The 7,681-nt window shown below is 46.1% G+C and overlaps 1 pseudogene across 1 annotated transcript; it reads left to right on the top strand.

The window, feature by feature from the left end:
• Positions 1 to 448: 448 nt before the first annotated feature.
• LOC144373634 (protein LRATD1-like) lies at positions 449 to 4,877 on the top strand (annotated as a pseudogene). The gene is made up of 2 exons (XR_013433228.1): positions 449 to 607; positions 1,603 to 4,877. The product of XR_013433228.1 is annotated as a protein LRATD1-like (transcript).
• Positions 4,878 to 7,681: the final 2,804 nt, after the last annotated feature.

Raw genomic sequence — 7,681 nt, 5'->3', positions numbered from 1 at the left:
CCCTCCTGAAGTCTGTCCTTCGGAACAGGGAACATGGAACGCGGGCGGACTGTGTTACAATCAGCTCATTTACAATCAGCTCGGAGGAGACTGGGGACGCGGGTGACACCGCTCAGCAGCGCAGTACAGCTGCGCCGTGCCTAGCTAGCGCTCCCCACCCAGGCTCACACCTACGCTCCTGGGGGCTGTGTGCGTTCGGGTGCGCGGGGGCCGGGCGAGGTGGAGCGCACCAGAGACCCGCCCCTGATCCTTCCCCCTCTGGCTGAGATTGGCAGGGCCCGGGCACCCACTCCAGCCAATGAGCGAGTTCCGGGGCGGGCCCTAGAGCTGCCGCTCAGGCTACTTAGAGTCGTCCGCGCGGCTGTAGGAAAGCACAGCCCAGCCCCGACTGCCCAGGTGGAGCACCCTTGCAGCTAGCGAAGACAGGAGCGCACCGGTACGGCGCCGGCGCCGGGCACAGCAGCAAAGCAGGATTCGGCGAGGGGTAGAGCTGAGCCACAGCCTCACGCACAGTCCGGGACCCATTCGCCACCGCCGTCTCCGCAGCACCCATGGGGACCAGGAGACTTTAAAGGAGTTTGGGGGTTCAGGAGCAGGGAAATCACCGGTATGGAGAGGCGGCATTCTTTGCCTCGGAAACGTATTTTTTTTTCCGACTGATTGTTTGGATCGTGTATTGGGTAGGAAGAAAGGGGTATTTGGGATGAAAGTAAACCTCTACACACACACACACACACACACACACACACACACACACACACACACTGCACTAATATTCTGCACTGGCTTCCCGGTCTCTTTGTTAGGTTATTTTAGAGCAGCCTCGCCCTGGCGCAGTCCGATTGGCTCTGCTGGGTTAAAAGCAGGCAAAGTAAGGGGCAGAGTGCACCTGCCTGCTTGGGCAGGTGTGCCCGGGTGCTTGAGTATACATGCATTAGCAAGGGTGCAAGCTCGGTTTGGAATTGTGTACGAATGGGGGGAGGGCGTCTAAGTGTGCCAATGTGTCGTCGCGAGGGTTTGTCATTGTGGGTGTATGTACCAGCCTGTCAGTGTCACTGTGCAGAATTTTGCTGGTATTTAGTGAATACCTGGGAATGTGTCCGATTGTCATTGTATAAACCGCGGTCAGGGGTGGGGTGCAACCTAGGGCAAAACTGGGAGGTGGGCGAGAGAGGGTGGGGACTTACATGTGGGCTCAGCTTTCTTCAAGCTCTCTGGCCTTAGACGTCCCTTCTGCCTCCCAACCCACCCTCTGTCCTTCCTTGGGCGTCTGTCTCCTACGCTGCCACAGTCCACGTTCTCCCTATTGGGACTTCGCATCATCTCCAGCCCGCCTGCATTTTCTCTTGTGGGAGTTAGAATAGGCTTCCCGGACAGGGTCTGAGGCCCTGTGGTGGCTGGTGGCGTCCGCTCTGGCCCGCGGGACTGGTAGCTTCTGTACCTCCTTCCCCACCACAGGGAGGCACAGGGAACTCGGCTGGCGCAGGTGACAATAATGCGGGGCGTGCGCGGGCGGGCAGCTCCCAGGGGCACTGTCCATCTTGGAGGGACATTAGAGTCCCCCTGACTCTGATGGTGTCTGTTTCTCCTCTTCTTCCGCAGATCCTAGTTCCTGGCCCTCGCCTCGCCGCGTCATTGATGGGCAACCAACTGGACCGCATCACCCACCTCAACTACAGCGAGTTGCCCACAGGGGACCCGTCCGGGATTGAGAAGGATGAACTTCTGGTCGGGGTCGCCTACTTCTTCTCGGATGAGGAGGAGGACCTGGATGAACGCGGGCAACCCGACAAGTTTGGCGTGAAGGCCCCCCCAGGCTGCACCCCCTGCCCAGAGAGCCCTAGCCGCCACCACCACCACCTGCTGCACCAACTAGTCCTTAACGAGACTCAGTTCTCCGCCTTTCGGGGCCAGGAATGCATCTTTTCCAAAGTGAGCGGCGGCCCTCAGGGCGCGGACCTGAGCGTCTACGCTGTCCCCGCGCTCCCAGCGCTCTGTGAGCCCGGCGACCTGCTGGAGCTGCTGTGGCTACAGCCGGCTCGGGAGCCGCCAGCGCCGGTCCGGCACTGGGCGGTGTACATGGGCGGCGGGCACATTATCCACCTGCACCAAGGCGAGATCCGCCAGGACAGCCTGTACAAGGCGGGCGCGGCCAACGTGGGCCGGGTGGTGAATAGCTGGTACCGCTACCGCCCGCTGATGGCCGAGCTGGTGGTGCAGAACGCCTGCGGCCACCTGGGCCTCAAGAGCGAGGAGATCTGCTGGACGAACTCGGAAAGCTTCGCCGCCTGGTGCGGCTTCAGCAAGCGGGAATTCAAAGCCGGACCGCTACGCAGCCCCCGCAGCAGCAGTACTATCTTAATGTGCATCTGGGGGAAAACAAAATCCACACTGCCCGGTTTCACAGCCTGGAAGACCTCATCCGCGAGAAGCGCCGCATCGACGCCAGTGGCCGCCTGAGAGTGCTCCAGGAGCTGGCCGACTTGGTGGACGACAAGGAGTAGCCTGCCTGCCCCGCCTGTGTCCAGCGCCGGATTCCCTTCCAGTCTGTGCCGGGCAGGCTTCGCGGCTGGCAGGCAGTTCTTGATCCCCAACCCACCCCCGCGTGCGTCAGCCGCTGGTGGTCTGTGCGAGGGGCTGCACCCTTGCACCCCGCCGGCCAGCGGCAGGAAGTCTCAGGAACTGACCCTGGGACTGAAAGGGCGCAGCTGCGCGCGCCTCGCTGAGAACCTCAGTGGTGGTAACGGTGTTGGGAGACCCCAGAGAGTGCTTTTCCCTTGAGTTGTAAAGGGAGAAGGGAAAGGGGCAGAGGAGAGCAGGGACGTGACCTTTCCCGTGAGTCAAGGATCAGTGGCTTGAGGGAAATTATCCATTAGGAAAAAGGGAACTTCAATACCCCAAATGTGCAGACAGGCCAGTCGGAGGCGAGGATTGGTCTTTTCAGGGCACCGTTCACCTCCTGTATGAATGTGTCCCCAGAATGCAGGATTTCCAAGAAATCAAGCCTGCCCCTTGTGCACTGGTGAATAGTTCTGCAAGAAAGCACTTCAGGACTCTGGGTTATCCTGAGGCTGCCTGGGACTCTTCCGGCTCTCCAGCCCCAGGTCTCCTTACTTTATTCCAGGATCTGGGCTAAGCTAGATAGTTTTTGCTTCCTGTTCTTTGCACCAGAGGGAGCAGACGCCACCCCACCCGCATTTGCCTGTGAGTCTCCCTCCTTGGCAGAAGGGAAGCCTTCCGGTCTGGGAGGACAATAGCATGGCTAATTTGATGTGGAGAGCGGGCCCTACCCGGGAAAAGGACATAGTTCACCTGGTGTCTGGGAACTTGAATGGGTGCAGAAGGGCGGCTTATTGTTCTGAACCCTTGATTACTCCCTCCTCGGGCTGCATTTCAAAAATAGTCATATTTTTAAAGGGATTGGAGGAGTGGGAGGGGGAGGACACGGCAACATTCCAGAAACCAGCATTATGACAACACCATAGCCAGAGTATTTAGTTTGGCTTTTCCTAACATAGAAATCTTAGAAGGTGGGGGAAAGGAAATCAAGTTTGAAAAAACGAGAGAGCAGTTTTCCAACTATGTCAACAAAGCCTATCGTGTTGATGTTTTTATTGACCATTTTAGCAACATGCTAATAAAATTTCAAATTGAAATTTTTATTTTCATGGCTTTAATCCATGATAGTTTAAATACTGGGGGCCATTAAGAGTGGATTTAGCTAAGAGCTTAGCTAACATTTGCCTTTTCACTCTATTCTTTCTCAAATTGTATGAGAATTCTGTTTTTGAATATTGTAGTTATTTTATTTTATTTTATTTTATTGGCTTAAAAAGCAGCCCTAGTAATGGTGGAGTTGTTGATTAATGTGTATATTGTACTGAATTTCTTTTAGTTAAAGGGTTTACTGCTTTGGTGGAAATCGCTAGCAGGTTCTGTGATGGTTCTTTTCTCCATGTTGTGTATCATTACCATTTCACATTTGCATTTCTACTTTTTATCTTCTCCTGATCTCCTTAAAAAGGAATCTAGAGTTTGTGTGTCCCCCCCCCTCCACTCCCTGCCCCTTCTTTAGCTAGTCCCACAATTCATTCCTGAAAACAGGGACAAAAATATATTTTCCAAAATCTTAAGGTTGTATGAAACTCATTCCTTGAGCAAGGGTTTACAAACTTCTGTCCTTGGGCTGCAGCCCCAGTCTGACTGACTGTTACTGACTGACTGTGACTTGGCTCTGTGTATTACGACACCTTACAGCATCTGTCTCTTTTGAGGGAATTTGTCAAATAATGGTGTTTAGCTAATTGTTGCAAGCAATTGCATAATAACAGCTACAATTTAGTTGGACAGCAAATATTATGGCCAAAGCCAGTTTCTGGCATTTCAAAAATAATGCAATAAAAACTAGTCGAGGTTAGCTGAGACTGGAAATGCCTTTTCCATGGTAAATGATTCATTTCTGTTGTGTGTGTGTGTGTGTGTGTGTGTGTGTGTGTGTGTGTGCGAGTGTGGTTTTGTTTTGTGTTTTGTTGGTTTTTATTCTGGATTCATTTCCTGACCTTGAATCAAAAGGTCGGATCAATAAAATATGAACTAAAGTATTTTTCTTAAGCCTACTGAGTGATTTATTTTTTTGAAAATGTTTAAATGTATATGCTTCTCTTTCAGCACATGCAACAGCAAAACTTTTATAATAACTATCTTAACTTTGCATGTATGGAGAACTGAAAGTCATCTATTTCCCTAACTTATTCTTCTCAATAACAGATGGCAGATCATAAATCAAAATTCTTTATTGTATCCACATACTCCATATTCTTTACTGTGTCCTACTACTGTATCTTGGCTCCCTGCTATATTAAAAACCATCCTAAGCACTTGTTCTAACAGGAGTCCTTCTTGACATTTTGTCTTCCACCTGTCACTCAAAAAGTCAGAGTTCTGCAAAAGAAATTAATCAGTCTCTATCTTAACCTAATGCTGGAATTTATTTCCTCTGATGACACTTAATCTAATGTCTCTCTTAAGAAGAGTGTCATTTTAATTGAGGAATTGTTTTCCAGATTCAGAATTCCTGAAACTAGATGGCAATAAAATAAGAGTTGGGCAGTTAAAGTAGTTTCATTATTGTATTGGTCTATTAAGGATTTGGCTGGTAATAATACTTCTTACAGATTCACCATTAAAAAACACTGGTTACGGAAGAAACTTGAAAGATTTTTAAGGCTTCTCAGATTTCTTTTGAAATAATTATCTCTTCCTCAATGCTGGTAAAAACTAATACCAAAATAATTCTAATAATAATAATACATCTAGGTGCTTTATCCTGGGGGAAAAAAGTGTGTGTTTTTCAGGGTGTTATTAAGGATGCTACTGAATCCAAGAAGATGAAAGTTCCTTTGATAGTTGGCAAGGGCACCCCTACTTTTATTAGGGGTGAATTCACTATTTCTAAATTGTACCAAAGTTACAGAAATGAAGCCACAAGTCTATTCATATTTTAATACAGGCCAGAAATTTAATTCTAGTCTTACTTGTCCTCAGAGGACGACAGTGTCATAGTCCATGAGGTACCATGAAGTAGAAAGTGTTTCTGCTCAACCGTCTCCAGTACAAAGCAAAGTTCCCTCTATTCTATCTCCACTTTCAGGGGGCGATTCTGTAAAGAAAATTACTACTACTAAAAAAAAAAAAGTAAAAAGCCAGATCCTTCTAAGAGTGCTTTACTACTTATTTTCTTTTGAGAGAGAGAGAGAGAGAGAGAGAGAGAGAGAGAGAGAGAGAGAGAGAGAGAGAGAGAGACTCGGCATAGTTTCTGAGCCTGTAATGATGATATTCTATAAGGTATTCCTTCTTTTAAAAGAGAAATCCTGTAGAAGTTACATATGTTGCATTTATTTTTTAATTTAAAAATATATCAATGAGCCCAATGATATATTTTAAAACATTTAAAACTTTTAAGTCTCTGTCATAACAGCATTTTAAAATATTCATATAAATAAACTTGCAGTTAGAAAATACCTGTGCCAGATATAAAATCAAACACAGAAACAGTGTTGTCAGCTCAGTGACATCAGATGATTTCACTAGATTTCTTTTAAATTGTCTTATTTTTCTTCCCTTATGTATCATATTTCTTTGGTGAACACTTTTTTTTGAATAGTGACTATTTTTAAGAAAAGCATTTATTGATGTTTACAAAATAATTCATTACCTGAATCATGAGTGTATTCTAACAGTCTTCAAACATCACTTTATTGATTACTTATGTTCTGTATGCTTTCAACATCCCTAAGAGTTAAATGTGTTCATCATCTGATCAATGAAAGGAGCAGGGTCAAGTTTCAGTTAGATTAACAATAAATTGCATAGTCATAATAGGGCCACCTAAATTTCTTTTATCCAAATGCATCACATGCAAATAGTCAAAGCTCTTTCTCTCCCCCCCACCCCCCACCCCCATTGCTGGGGTTTGAACCCAAGGTCTCAGATGCTAAGCACATGCCCTACTACTGAGCTTCACCTCTACCTGCAGCCAGGTTTTCTCTTTGAAATAATGGAAGAAAATCTAGTTAATATTTGCTTCATAGAGATGATTTGCCACACAGGAAATGTCTGCAGTTCAAAAATACAGGTTTCCAGGTCTCTTGAAATATAAAGAATTTCATTTAGAGAATGTTTATCTTAGATGCATGCCAATTTATTTTTGTTGAAAAGTATTAGTTATTAGCAGAATATACATATTTGTTAAGTATATTTACATGCATATGAACACATATGTAAATATATGCGTACTATATACATGCATATTACATCTGTACACATTCATAAACATACAGAATTTTTAAAACAAAATGAAGAGTGACTTTGAGATTTATGTAAGTGGGTCTAAAAGATCTGGAGATCAAAAACAGCTAAGGGGCAACTGCACAGCAAGAGGTTACACCTGAAACTAAACATTAGCAACAAGGAGAAACTGTGAAAGCCACAGGGTTAGCTTAAATCTCACTTTTGAAGTATGGACATGGCTTCTCTAAAAAAAAATAAATAATAATAATATAATAAGATTCAAAGGAAAACTGAAAAGGTTGGGAAGCAGGTTGGAAAACAGGGACCAGGATGCAGTGGGAGGTTATGGGATGATATGAGCTAACAGCTTTTCCACAGGGGATGGCTGTGCTTTGTTTTAAATGAACAAAATCTGGAACCCTATTTTCAAAATCTGAGAAAATCTGGAACCCTATTTTCAACAATTCAATAATTCCTGTAATTCTCTGATTTTATAACTCAAAGCTTACCTTTAAGGTTGAAAGTTTATCACATTCGGACTTGCACTATAACAGGTTTAAATATTTGAATATATTGTGAAAAAAAATAGTCTTTCCTGTACTTGTTGCTGAAGGATACTCTTAAATTCTTGCTTTTGATGGCAGAACACCCAGTTAACAGGTTCCTGGGCTATGTTCCTGTAACATTCTCTCTGATGGCTGATGGAACAAGGCACATTGTAGGTGCTCCCTAAATACAAGTTTAGGGCAGCTCTCCAGAAACCTGATCACCAGGAAACTTGGAAAGCACACCACTTGGTTCACCTGCAGAGTGAAACAGAAAGCACTTAATAAGTTGGCAGGGTTTTAGCACCTCAGCTACGTAAACACACAATGTGAGGCTTAGGCTGATT

The sequence above is a fragment of the Ictidomys tridecemlineatus genome, unplaced genomic scaffold (genome assembly GCF_052094955.1).
Source record: "Ictidomys tridecemlineatus isolate mIctTri1 unplaced genomic scaffold, mIctTri1.hap1 Scaffold_45, whole genome shotgun sequence".
NCBI classification, from domain to species: Eukaryota; Metazoa; Chordata; class Mammalia; order Rodentia; family Sciuridae; genus Ictidomys; species Ictidomys tridecemlineatus.
Note: the sequence above shows the minus strand (reverse complement) of the source record. Positions and strands in the feature narration are given on the sequence as shown.